Below are 14,357 nucleotides of genomic sequence, written 5' to 3'. Positions count from 1 at the left end.
GGTGGGGGTCTGTGTTCCACGTGTATTAGTGCATACACTAAAGATATGTTCATATTGTGGTATTCACCATGTCTTTTGTATAGTGGAGGAACACAAGTTAAAGGTGTGCGTATCATCCAGGACCTACTTTGTGTTGATCTTCGGAAACTGTTTTCTGTAACATGATTTATCATTATTTTGTCATTGGTGGTTCTGTCTTACATAAGGAAGAATTCCTCACCTTCTGTTGTAGTTAAATTAATGGGGATATTTATGTCTTCAAATTTTTCTGGGGCAACAGGACTTTCAGTTGTAGCTTTTGTCGTTCTGGCTAAGAGTCTTTTCAAGTTTGGGATAGCTGATAGTTGTCCTTTAGTATAATCAGGAACATTTGGAATGATATCTTTTTAAATAGTACCTGTAGGTTCTTATGAACTAATTTGAGCTTCCAGAAGGCCTTATAACACATTTCTAACTTTCATTTCTGTCTTTCTAACATTTTGTACAATTTTGTTTCTAGTTGTAGCCATCCCAAAACATGTTTTCAAATAATCTTTTGTATGTTTCCAATGAGTATTTGTCTGTGGTTGCGCTCTTAACTGTAAGCACATCCCACCTGAAGCAGTAACAGTTTACCATTTTGTGGTTTGATTTAAGATGCCCTTTCCAACATAAGGTCCTCATTATGAGATTGACGGTCTGACGGTAAGACCGCCAAGGTGGCGACCGCCAAGTTGGCGGTCATCTGACTGCTGCATTAAGAGGCACACAGCACTGATTGCCAAAAAAACTGTCAAATTCCCGAAACCGCCAGGACATTTGTGGACGGAAAAAGGTGGTTCGACCACCATCACCACCAGGCCGACAAAAAACAAACAATCTTATTATGATCCACAAGTCAAAAGAGCGGTTCTTCCATGGTGGAAAACAATTGGTGTTGCCAATAGCGGTGTTTTGAACTCACATCAGTCAGAACACTACACCACATTTGATAGTTTCATATACCCAACACATGACACACATTCACAAACCTGACACACCCACACACTGCCCTATAAAACACACCCCTACACAACCCACCTAGCAAAGAAATTCATATCTATCCAAACAAACAATAGGCACCGCTACACATTACACTCGGCACACATCACACACTTGCATAACATACACAACACAACATTTTCCAACCCAAACTGTACACAACAACCGTCACCCACTCACATCAGAGCACCCACACCTCATCACAAACATATTCCATCCTTTTTTCACTACCTCACCATCTTTAACACCACTACCATGTCCCCACAGAAACATCCACATTTCACTGATGATGAGTTGAGGGTCATGTTTGACAGAATTGTCAGGGTAGAGCCATATCTATTCGGAGCGCAGGCCCAGAAAATATCAATAGCCAGGAAAATGGAGTTGTGGCAATGATAGTCAACAGGATGAATGTAGTACCCACTGAATCACAAGGGAGGACCTCAGGAAGAGGTGGAATGTCCTCAGGGGGAAGGTACGTTCCATGGTATCCAGGTACCAGCTGGCAGTCCTCAAGACTGGGGGCGAACCCCCACTTGCTCCCCCACAGTTCACATCATGGGAGGAGAAGGTCTTGGACATCTTGGACAGCCTGCATCCTGAGGGCCTGACAGGAATACCTGAGGTAGTGGAGTCGGGTAAGTCACAGCTTTGCAATGGTCCACTACCAGTACCATTACTAGCAATTCACAGCTACAGCTGTGTCCCATACCAACCTGGACTCTGAGAAAACCTCTCTAATAATGTAACACACTGCCCTGGGGGGGGGTCACCTAAATGGTAAACTGGACGCACTTACAGTACATCCAGACAGAGGCCCAGGTCAAATTGGAACACCTTTTTTGTGTGCCAGCTCTTACACCTTTGTGCATTGTTCAGCTTCTAGTTGACTCAATGAAGCCATACACCTTACTAGGACAGAAAAATACATTGTCATACCTTTACTCAGACACAATATGAGGATATTAGCAGCCATCTAAACACCTACATACTCCAAGAGCTTGCAGCATGCTATATGCAATTGCAAATCTCTGTGTCTCAGATTGCACTAACCCAAATTATGTAGCAGCTGTCACTGTCATTTCAGCGGATCATGTAAAGGCAGTGTGTGCATCTCACATACCATGTTTAGTTGTCTAACTTATATATCACTTCCAACTGTGTGTTCCACTTCTCATATAGGTAACCTTGCAATTCCCAACATGGAGAGGACACCAGACACTGACACAATCCATCTGGATGAAGGCCAAAGTGAAAAATACACCCTGGATGAAGGCCATAGTGAAGAATTCACCCCTGGATATCTGGACACTGGGGACGAAGCTGGCCCATTCGGGACACCTGGTCAGTCAACAACTATCAGCCTCACCCTGCCCACAACGACTCTTCCCAGCCCTGTTGCAGCTATAGCACAGGCAAACATTTGCCCCCAAACCTGTGTCCCACGGACAGTCTCTTCCATCATGTGCCCCCCAGTACAGGTACCCGAGTCTCCTAATGACACCTCTGACAATGATGGTCCTGCCACTAGTGGAAGTAGGCACACTGTCCCAGGGGCACAAGTATGTGGGGGTAGGGTGCATGTGAGGGATGGTGTGGGCCGTAGGATGGGGGCTCCATGGGACATAACTGACCAGGACACCATCTCCCAAGTCTTCAGATCCTCCCAAAATTCCTAAGACATGATGGGCCAGGTACTGACCATGATGGGGGAGATCAGACAGCTGCAAAGGGACAACCACCAGGAAGCCATGCAGCAGTGGCAGGCCCAAAATGCCAACTTGGCTTCCATAAATGTGGTGCTGAGGAACATGAACACTACCCTGAGTAGGTCTGGCACCCAACATCAGGCCTCATCCAATAGCAATGAGACATCAGGCCCCTAGTCATCTATGGCTGCTAGTGGAATTGAGGGCCTGCCAGGGGAAGGGAATGCCTCAGACACCCCACCCTCTGTAGCAGAAGAACCCCTCCCCCCACAAACGTGGATGCCCACCCAGGAGGAGAAGATGCCAAGACTAAACCCACTGCCAGGAAGTGAAACTGGCCTGATTGGTTCTCCTTGTGTGCCACTGATAAGCCCTGCTGACTGTTCTGATACCTAACTAAATTTTCTTATGGTGCAAGGACACTGGACTTGTGTTACCAAATGGTGTAGCAGCTACCCTGATGATTTAATCCATCATGACGGAACCATTTACTGTCAACTTTTTGCATTTCTGTTTCAAATCACTCATTTTGTTGTGCACTCGCCAATAAATACCACTTAACCACAGATCCTGTGTAAGTGTAATGGATCAAACATATACAACTGTCATGTATGACAACTATTGTACATAAATGTTACTCTCCAATTTTATTCCTTTGTCATTGCATTGGGACAGTAACATAGCCATGACACAAGTCACCTGTATTGTATATCTCCACCTATTTATTTTGAGAATGGAAATCAGCACATTTTCAAGTCATGCTGTGGGCTTCAGTGTTTCAGCTTGGGTGGCACTCACTACCAACTACCAACTCACAGAATACAGAAGTTAGGGACTTGTCAGTCTATCACCATCCCAGGAGGCAGACAGATTTTCTCAATGTATCATCAGCTAAAGCCTTATCACATACCCATACCTTATCTTTCCAAATAACCACATCCCATGAAACAGACAGAGGATAGTACTGAACTCCCCAGTCATGGTACCTTCCACTTACCATGGGCAGGTATCTGTAGGCTTGCCACTCACCAATGTCAGTCTGCAGGCATATGCACATTGCTCTGCAATGAGGAAACACATTGACAGCTATGCACAAGTTAGATCACATGCAACAGAAACCATGATGATGGTAGTGGGTCTGACATATGTGAGACACGAATGGATGCCCTTGGCATTGTTTAAGCCACCTCCAATAGCAAACAGGTCTTTTTTGCGGAAAAGGACACTTCCAAACCACTACCCTGACAGTCTAGGCATAGAACTCATACACCACAAATCTAATTCTAAAGAGTACCTGGTCCAAACCATGCCCTCTTCTCATGTCAGCCTGCAGATCCCATCTGCCTGTGACACTGTCTGAGACTGCCAAATGAGGAACAGCCAAACAGACAATCTACAAATCCATGATTGACAAATATAAGGTATAGGCCAGAGTGGAATGCATACATCACATAATCTATTCATAACTACAAATGTGACTGACTGTGCAGTTGCAAAACAATAGACTATGTACATAACAGTTCTGTACACAACTCCAAGTATCATTCTACATGTATATCTGAATCATGGGCTTTGGAGCCACTTAAGGCCACAGTGATGGTGGTACAAAGAACATTACATGGCATGGATAACCTCAACAATACTCCACAGAATCTATATTGTAACATCCCATCACATCCCTTGAGTCAGTTGAAGTACTGATTGATGGCATCTCCCCTGATGTCTCCAGCTTCATCCTCATTATCCTCATCCTCTGCATTTCCACCAACAGGATCTGTTAGCTCCCCCTCCTCTGGTATGAATGGTATCTGACGAATCATGCTGCAGGCAACAATAATTTAACATACCTTGTTAGGTGAGTAGAGGAGGGCTCCTCCAGATTTGTCTATGCAGCAAAATCTTTCCTTCAGGAGCCCAAAAGTTCGCTTCATGACACCCTTGTCCTCCCATGGGCCTCATTGAAGCGGACTTCTCCTGGCATGTTTGGGTACCTCACTGGTGTGAATAACCAGGGACAGTTTGGGTAGCCAGAGCCCCCTGTAAGGCATAGTAACACCTATCCAATCTTTAATCTTGGGCATCCACATATGTGGTAGCTGGAGAAAGATACAGACACACATGACATATATGATTTACCAACAAGCCAGGCCCTGTCTGTGTATAGTCATGTCATCAGCAGTGGGAAATTGCTTTTTCGCATGATGAAGGAATCATGGACTGATCCTGGATACCTTGCACAATCTTGTGAAATGTATAGTTCATCCAAACAGGCCACTTGGGCATTTATGGAGTGGTAATTTTTCCTGTTCCTATATACCTGTTCATTAGCACTTGGGGGAACCAAGTCTACATGGGTGCCATCTATGGGTGCCAACCACATGTGGAATGTGTCCCAAAGTATAGACATCTGCCTTTATAGGGGGCCAAATTCTCATGTTAGGGAAATCTGATGTAGCTGTTCTGGTGTTTTAACACTGCAGACAGTACAGCCTTCAAAACCAGACTGAATATGGGCTAAGACATCCCTGCAGTTAGTGTCACCATATTCTGAAAGGACCCAGTGGCCAGGAAGTGCAGCACTGATATGACTTGAATGATGGGAGGTACGCTATTGGGATTGCGAATGGCAGCCATCATATTTGGCTTGAACTAACGACATAGTCCCATATTTGTATGCCTATCCAGGCGATATATCTGGATTACATGTCGCTCTTCCACGGTCTTCAGGTCTGCTAGTGGACAGTACACTGGAGGTTGTCTTGCTATCCTCAGCCCAGGGAAACCATGAAGGACAACACCAGAATGTATGTGAATGACTCAATCTATACATCATGAGTATGCAACGTCACACGTATACCTAAATCATGTCACATGAAACATTATATGTGGCATTCAGTACATAGCAACCAAATATGAAAGTGTACCGGATCAAAATCCCATAAACCCTCTCATGTTCTTGAAATGGAGTTACAAGTCACTGACAGTGAAAGTTACAACAACCTAGTTGACACGTATCACATATTTGTTGCACCTATACCATCTTCAGATTGTCATCTGTATGGTGACAACACTGTTAAATGTGCATAACCCAAAATACCTAATTTCACTTCCTCTCCTAATGACATGCACATTGATACTTATAAACAGTAAGCTAGCATTTAACACATTGTCATAGACATTGGTTTTCAAGAAATTACATACCTTTGTCATACACATATGAGCCCTAAAATGGCAGCTGCCTGACTTAATGTACAGGACATCAGGAAGTGACCTGACTCCGCCGGCGGATGCCGTCATGGCGGTAGGCGGTTACAGCCATGGTGGACATTGCCATTCGAACACATTTCTGCCTTTGGCAGACTTGGGCCAATGGCAACGTCCACAGGCAGTGCTGATACTGTACGTGGTGGACGTGACCGCCATCCTCAGCACAGTCCCTCACTAGATTCCTGACACTGATGTCAGCAAGATCTCCATGACCTGCGCTGCTGTGTACTGCCTCTGGGAACAATCATGCCATGTCCTGCAGGTGATAGGGCCCCTGCCTTCTCTCACGAAGAGCTGAACAAGCTTGTGGAGGGGATCCTCCCCCTGTATGGACAGCTATATGGGGCACCAGTGGAGCAGATGAGTCCAATGCAATAGCAATAGGTGAAAGGTAGAGTGGATGATGATGTCGTTGAATTTGCAGGAATGAAGGATTGAGCTATCATGTGTGGGTAGATGGTTATGTGCACATGCCCATAGTAAGACTGTTACCCCGATAGATAGTAGGTAATGTGTGATGTATGTACCCTGATCAACACATGTACATTGCAGCATTAACATACATTTTGGTGTGACAAATAGTTGTAGAGAGGTACCACTTTGAGGACATACTTGTGGTCTGGTCATATGTTTCTAGCCAAAAGCTAGTACTGGGTATGCATGTTGTATGCTTGACTCCACTTCACCCATGGCCTGAGTGCAGACAGTGGCTTGAAACAGAGTTTGAATTGTGAGGAAAGGTATGTTTGGCTACTTGCACTAACTTGATTGTTCACCATACTTGTATTGGGATGAAGCATGTGTACATGACTTTCTCCTCTTGTCTGTGTCATCCATGCAGGTCAACACCCATCAGAAAAAGGGGATCTGGCATGCCATAGCCAAGAAAGTGTGGACCCTGGGGTTCCACAACTGGTGGAGCACCCACTGTAGAAAGCAGTGGGAGGACCTGAGACGCTGGGCCCGTAAGACCGCTGAGGCCCAGCTGGGGATGTCCTCCCAAGGATGAAGGGGTGCCCATCTATCCTTGACCCCCTTAATGGCCCACATATTGGCGATGGCCTACCCTGAGGTGGATAGGGTTGTGAGGGAAGCACAGCAGCCACAAGGGGGTGAGTACTGACTACACTCATTTACATTCCTCTGCAAGGTCAGTGTATGATTGAAAGACCCCAAGCTACGACAATGTGGTAAATGCAAATGGTTACATGTCTCTGAGGAACACCTAGATGTCGACTCCTCAACATTAGTACACAGGTGTGCACATTGTATTGTGTCTAGGGACATAATATTCACCTATGTCATTCCTTCTATACATTAGCATATGATGGTGCACATGAGACTGTGTCATATGTGTACCACTATATTGCTCTTAACACCCTGCTGGTTGTTCCTTGCCACCTACAAATCCATACTCCCAGTTCCCTGATGGTAAGTTGTCCTGGTCTTTGTCCTCTGTCCATTCAAATGTCCCTTGATCCATCTCTCCCCGCAACATAGAGTCAGACAAGTTGAGAACATGCCCACTGTTCCTGAGGTTTCCAATGAGTGTCAACTTATTGTGAGGCTGTGATCTTAATCTGACATTTCACATGCCATACTTGCTACACTTACTCAATCCTGTAGGGAGGTGTCCCCATTGGTAAGTGAGGGCTAAAAATTGGCACATGTGATGTTTCATTAGAATGGATGCCCTGCATGTACTTAATCATGGTAGTATCACTGGACTCCTAGTGCTACTCATAGCATTGATATGAAAGCTCAGAATATTGGTACCGCGTACATGTTCCCTTGATGATAAGTGGCTACACAGCAATTTCCTATTCCAATATGTTGTGGGCATGCTAAATAGGCCACTACATCTTTGTAATAGGTACAATCTACACTGTTTTTTGACAACATCATGTGTGCATTTTTAAGTTGAGCCATATTTCAAATTTGTGATGCAACTTACACACATTTACTTTTGCTATTATGGATATATTTTACCGGCTTTTGGTATTGAATCCTATTGTTAGTATTGACTTAATTGTGATAGAGGTGTGGTAGTTCACCTTCACATGTTGTTGGAATGGTATGTGTAGTCAGTCATTTGACTTGCCTCAAAGTGTATGTCTCTATCACGCTAAGCTCAGAAGTGTATTGTGGCATTGTGATGTTCAAATAGACATGTAAGATTGCTCATGTCTGAACTGTGGATGGTGATGTTGTCATTTGCATGATGGGCTATTGCTGTTGCCATTCATCATGATTACTTGTATGTATGTGGTGTTCATGCACATGACAGGTGTACATTGTATTTATGTTGTTCGTATGGTTCCTGGGGTTGTCTGTGGGCAAATCCTGTGGGCTAATTTGGCCACATAAGTGTACATGACTATGTTTACAGATTGAGATTGATGAGATGAGTAGCTCAACAAAGTATGTATCATCCTCTCCTACATGACTATTGGGACATGTGTTGCTGACATGTCTTTAGACTCTATCATTCTTTAATTTATGGAAAGGCAAATATAGTTGTTGCCAGTTAGCAAATGTCAATTGTTAAGGTTGTGGACTCTGTGCCATGAAATGGTTTTGGCTTGTATGCAACATGCTGTCTTGTGTTTGGCAAATGATTAGGTTTCTTTCATGGTACATTATATCAGCTAATAATGTAGGTATGTGGGGATTTTGTGTATGTGATATGTTGAAATGAATGTTACCATTAATTCCCATTGCTTGGTTGTTGGTGGACTATATTGCTGTGGAGAGGGACTCAGAATCATGTTGGCAAATCGGGTTGTCACGGAATGGCTATTGTGACAGCTCTACTGATATGATGTTATAGTAGGTGTGTGATACGTGGCTTAGCTGATGTGTGACATTGTTGTAATTTAGGGGTGCAGATGGTATCTAGTTGTGATATGAGCACTAGCCTGGTTCTACCTGGGAATGTAGTAAAAGTGGTTGTAATGTGATTGATTTGTACAGTGTGAGGTTAGTGTTTAAAACAATATGATGACCCTACTTCTCTTTCTGTTTTCCAGCATCAGCATCAGCAGGCGAGGGAGACGGGGCACAGCCAAGTGGGGAAGCTGCTGGCCATGGGACCTTAAGTCATGATACCACCGACACCGAGGGACCCAGTGGCCTGGATGGCGAGGGGAGTGTAACGGGAGAGACAGGATCCAGTTCATTATCTCCAGAATCCTCCTTCAGTGGATACTCTCTGGCGGTAGTGTGCCCATCTGGGACTACCCCAGCACCATCTCTGTCCACCACCCCTCTTTCTACCACCTCCCTCCCTGTAGCTCCCACCCAGTTGGCCGTGCCCGCTCACCCAAGAGGGTGGGCGTCTCCTTTGCCGCAGGCACCTCTGCCCCAGCCCCTGTTAACCCTGCTGCCCTCAGTGCAAGGCTATTGACCTCCTGAAGTCCATCTCTGTAGGTCAATCGGCCATTGTGACTGCCATCCAGGGACTGGCAACTCAAATCCAACAGTGTAATATGTTCCTGGAGGGCATTCACAGTGCACTGGCTGGCCTACAGAGATCCTTTCAGACTTTGGCCTCCACACTGATGGCAGCCAGTCACACTTTGTCTACCGTGCCCGCCACCTTCCTATTCACAGTCCCAAACCCCTCTTCTCAAACCCAGCCAAAGTACACAGACAGACATGCATCCACCTCAACACCCAAGGGTAGCTCAGACAAACATAAGCACTACAAGATACACCACCAGCATGCACACAAGCAAAATTCAGATGCACACACAACAACAGTCACAACCTGCCCTGACACTCCCACCATCCCCAGCACCACTGACAGCACACCTGACATACTTGCAGATACCAAACAACATTGACAGATCCAGACTCTTCACCTGTCCTACCCACAGACAGCACCACAGCAGACCCTCATACATCCAACCCAGTCACCACACCCACAGACACCACAACCACTGACACGCCTAAATGCAGCATATCCACCATACCTGCAGTCATCACCCCAACAGACAGTTATCCACCCACCATGGCATCCCCCAGAAACTCTACTCCCCTCATCCCAAGACACATAAATGCCCTCACTCACCCACCCAACAGACATCCAGCACCCACAAGCATACCTCGCACAAACATGCATCTAAGACATCCACACCAACACGTCTTACAGTCACTCCCTCTTCCTCCACTGCCAAATCCTTTTGCAATGACCATCCCTGCCCTTTTCCCTACTCCTCTCCCCTCCTGTGAGACCCCCTAAATGTTTTTTTCCCCTCCCCAAAACCGCTCCTTTCACCTCCAAGGCCTCCCATGCCTTCCCTGCAATTACCAATGTTACTCCTTCTGCCAAGAAGTCTAACCCTCCCAAAAAAGCCACCCCTCCCCTAAGCCTAAACTGAAAAACCCCCTCCCAAGCCACATCCCAAAGGCCGACCTACCAAACTTTCACACATAATAGCTACCTGCTTACTGTGACCCGAGTACTCCATTGTAGCACTTGACTCTCTCAGGTTAGGGAAGCTCAACACTCAAAAAATTATTGTCCTCACTGCGCTTTTCCTTTTAAAAAGAAAGGTACATTTACTACACATGCAGTATTAATTTCTTAGGTGGTCATTATGAACATGGCGGTAAACACTGTACCGCCGGTGGTGGTGGTAACTTCTGCCAAAAGGCTGGCGGTCCGGGCTGCCAAATAATGAAGCACATGAGAAACACACCGCCATTTTTGTAGTCCCGACGACGACGGAGGAGGCTGCCCTCAGGCCAGCGGAAAGACCCTACCCACCCACCAAATAATGAAACACTATACTGCCATCAGTTCCGGGGCGGGAACCACCGCCAGGCAAAGTGTGGTGGAAAAAAACAATATAAAAGGAAACACTCACCGGAGGTACACACAACACGCCAACGCAGACATGGAGCGAGAGTTGGGAATAGTCCCAGTGCTTCTCCTCCACATATTCCTCCAGGACCGTGACCAACGACGAAGACGACAACGATAAGTACCGCAGCCTAGTAAACATGGGAAGAAATGGCACAGTTACACATCCACCCACCCCCGCAACGCACTTCCAACCCCTCCCACCATCCCAAGCCATACACACCATAACAAGATGTACTTACCAGACACAAGCCAACAAATACCTGCACCAATGTACCCACCTGTGCACAACACACCCCCCCCACAGTGAAACACTGAGCATCACTATATTGTGCCAACAGCACTGCTGGGCACTTAAAATGTATTGTATCAAACAAAGGTAATGTCCACATATGGCCATTGGCCAGTCCATCCCAAAGTGCCTGAAGGGCAAATATAGCCCAAACTTGACTCCCACGTGTGCAAAGGGAACTCCACTGGAAAGGGACATCAATGGGGCAGCCAGGCACCTCAGGGAATAGGGGAAGGGGGTGGCAGGGGTGTCGGGGCTGGCGGGGCTGGCGGGGCTGGGGACTTTGGTCTGGAAGGGGGGTCTTCAGCTTAGGTTTGGGAGGTGGAGGAGGTTTGGGCTTGCCCTTGGAAGGAGGGGGAGTGGGACTGGAATGGGGCTTAGCAGAGGGACCTGGGGCAACAGGGGGCTTCTTTCTCCCTGGGGAAGGGGCACAGGAATGGGAAGGGTGGACTGGGGTGGACTTAGATGAGAAAGGAGTGGACTGGGCAAGGACATGGGAACGTTTAGGGACGAGACGGGTTGGGCCAGTGGGTTCAAACAGGTCAACACGGGATAGGAAGAGCTTCTTAGGTGCAGTTGGAGGGGATTTGGAGGCAGGTCTGGGAGTGGAGGTTGAGGGAGTACTCATACCAGGTGTAGGTGTGCCGGATGTGGATGCAAGTGCCTGTATAGTATGCATATGCGTGGTGGATGTGTGTGGTGTGGATTGTGCGAATGTTTGTGTGTTTTGGGAGGAGGGGGATGGACACAGTGGGAGAACACAGGGTGCCAGTGTAGATGGATGTTATCTGGGTGTCTGCAGGTCTGGTGAGTGTGCTGCAAGCGTCTGTAAATGTAGTCGTGGTGAGTGCAGGTGTGGTGTCTGGGGTGCATGTCTGGATGTCAGATGTTGTGGTGACTGCATGAATGGGGGCAGCAGCAGTGACTGAGGGTACAGTGCATGTGGGTGTGCATGGTGAGGTGACAGAGAGGGTGGTGGGGAGGTTGACAAACTGGGGGAAGTGGATGTTGTTGTGTGTGGTTTGGTATGTTGGGTGTGTGCCTGCCTGTGGTGGGAAGTGTGGTGCTTGTGTTTGTCTGTGTGTTTCTTGTGTGTTGATCTGTTTGCATGGCTGTCTGTATGTGTGCTTGGGATGCGTGGAGGGAGTAGAGTGCTGGAAGGGGTAGAGGTGGTGGGAGGAGGTACTGAAAGACCAGGGACACTGGCTGCCATTAAAGAGGAGGCCGGAGCATGAAAAAATCTCTGTAGGCCAGACATGGCACCGTGAATGCCTTCCAGGTATGCATTGCATTGCTGCATCTGGGATGCTAGCCCATGGATGGCATTCACAATGGTTGTCTGCCCAACCGAGATGGTCCTCAGGAGGTCAATAGCCTCCTCTGTGAGGGAAGCAGGGCTGTCAGGGGATGAGGTACCTGTGGCGAAGGAGATTCCCACCCTCCTGGGTGAGCGCGCACGGGCAACTCCGTGTGGAGCAACTGGGAGGGCAGTGATGGTATGGGGGGCGGCAGAAGATGACAAAGAATGGGTCGGCCCAGTAGGGTCCGCCACCACCAGGGAGCTGCCATAGGAGGAGGTTTCAGAGTCACTACCTCCAGTGGTAGTTCACTCCCTCTGTGGTGCTCCCCTCACCCTCCAACTCACTGGTCCCCTTGGCGTCGGTTGGCTCTGCCTCCTTGGAACCATGGGCTGCTGCATCCCACTCGCCGGAGCCTCAGCTCCCTCACCAGATGATGCTAATGTACACAGGGATACAAGAGCACAGGGGAGGGGAAACAAAACAAGAAAGAAGTATGTAAAATCCTGAAAGTATGTACATTTTGGGTCACAGACACTCCCACCCAGGTCAGGCACCAACCCTCAGCAGACACAACATATGTCATGAATGTGCCCCTGACTAGTAGGGGTGACCCCAGGTTACACCACATAACCCTCATGAAACATGACTCTAATACACTGTGTGAAGTAAACCCATGAGAGACCATGCCAAGCTAATGCACTTCCAAGTTCCTAAGGCTACAATGAATAACAGATAAAAAAAGGGGACCCCTCATAGGCCTACAGACCCTGCCAAAACTAGCTATGACACTATCCCAAGGATGTGGAGGGGGGCAGGACTGCAGGGACACAACTGTCTAGGTTCCTGGCACTACAATGCATGCATCCCACAACACCCAAATATACCCATCAAAGTCGTATCACAACAGTGTTGGTACTCACCCCCTTGTGGCTGCTGTGCTGCCTTCAAGCCTCCTTCCAAATCTGAATAGGCCACTGCCAGAATGCAGGCCATTAGGGGGGTCAGGGTCCGAGAAGCACCCCTTCCTCACTGGGAGATCTTCCCCGGCTGGGCCTTTCCGGTCTTCCTGGCCCAGCACCTTAGGTCCTACAACCGCTTCCTGCAGTGGGTGCTCTGCTGGTTGTAGACCCACAGGGTCCACACTTCCTTGACGATGGCTTTCCACAAGCCTTTCTTTTGATGGGCGCTGACCTGCATGGGGCACTCAGAGCAAAGAAACTGACATCATTGTGGGTGCAACTTGCACAAATGCCATGCCCTTTCATACCGACATGGCCCATGTTGACATGCACATGAAACAATTACAGGCAGACAGTGCCAGACAACCTACGGCTGGGCAGTTACACATCGAACACACATGCATACAGGCATCCGCCACAATCACACACATCAAGGATGACAGATGGCAACTCACCTGCTCCTCTGGTCGCCCAAGCAACTTTGCATACAGGGGTAGGACCCCGTCCACCAGCTTCTCCAGCTCCTCCGCAGTGAAGACTGAGGCTCCTTCCCCTGTGACACGTGCCATCTCAGGGACCAGAGTCAGGACACAGCAGCACACGCAGTGGAGTACTACCATTCACGTGATGCAGGAGTCAAGTGTCAATGGTAGATACCGCGGCTGTGTGCACCGTCACCGTCGGCGGCAATCATGATTGGCCCAGGTTCCCCATTGACAACCATGTAATCCAATGATCAGGTGCACGGCGGTGAACACCGCCTTCTGCAATGACAACTTCCACCAGCGGAATGAATTCACTTCCACACTACCATACCTATATGGCAAGAGGCTACCATTTTGCTTTCACCATGTCGCAATAGCCTTGCCAGGAACCTCATCCATGGCCCCATTCTCTCTCCCATTCGGCGATTACTGACATGATTCTTTGATCCACACATGT

The sequence above is a fragment of the Pleurodeles waltl genome, chromosome 5 (genome assembly GCF_031143425.1).
Source record: "Pleurodeles waltl isolate 20211129_DDA chromosome 5, aPleWal1.hap1.20221129, whole genome shotgun sequence".
NCBI classification, from domain to species: Eukaryota; Metazoa; Chordata; class Amphibia; order Caudata; family Salamandridae; genus Pleurodeles; species Pleurodeles waltl.
The sequence above is the reverse complement of the archived record's forward strand: the minus strand, read 5'-3'. Positions refer to the sequence as shown.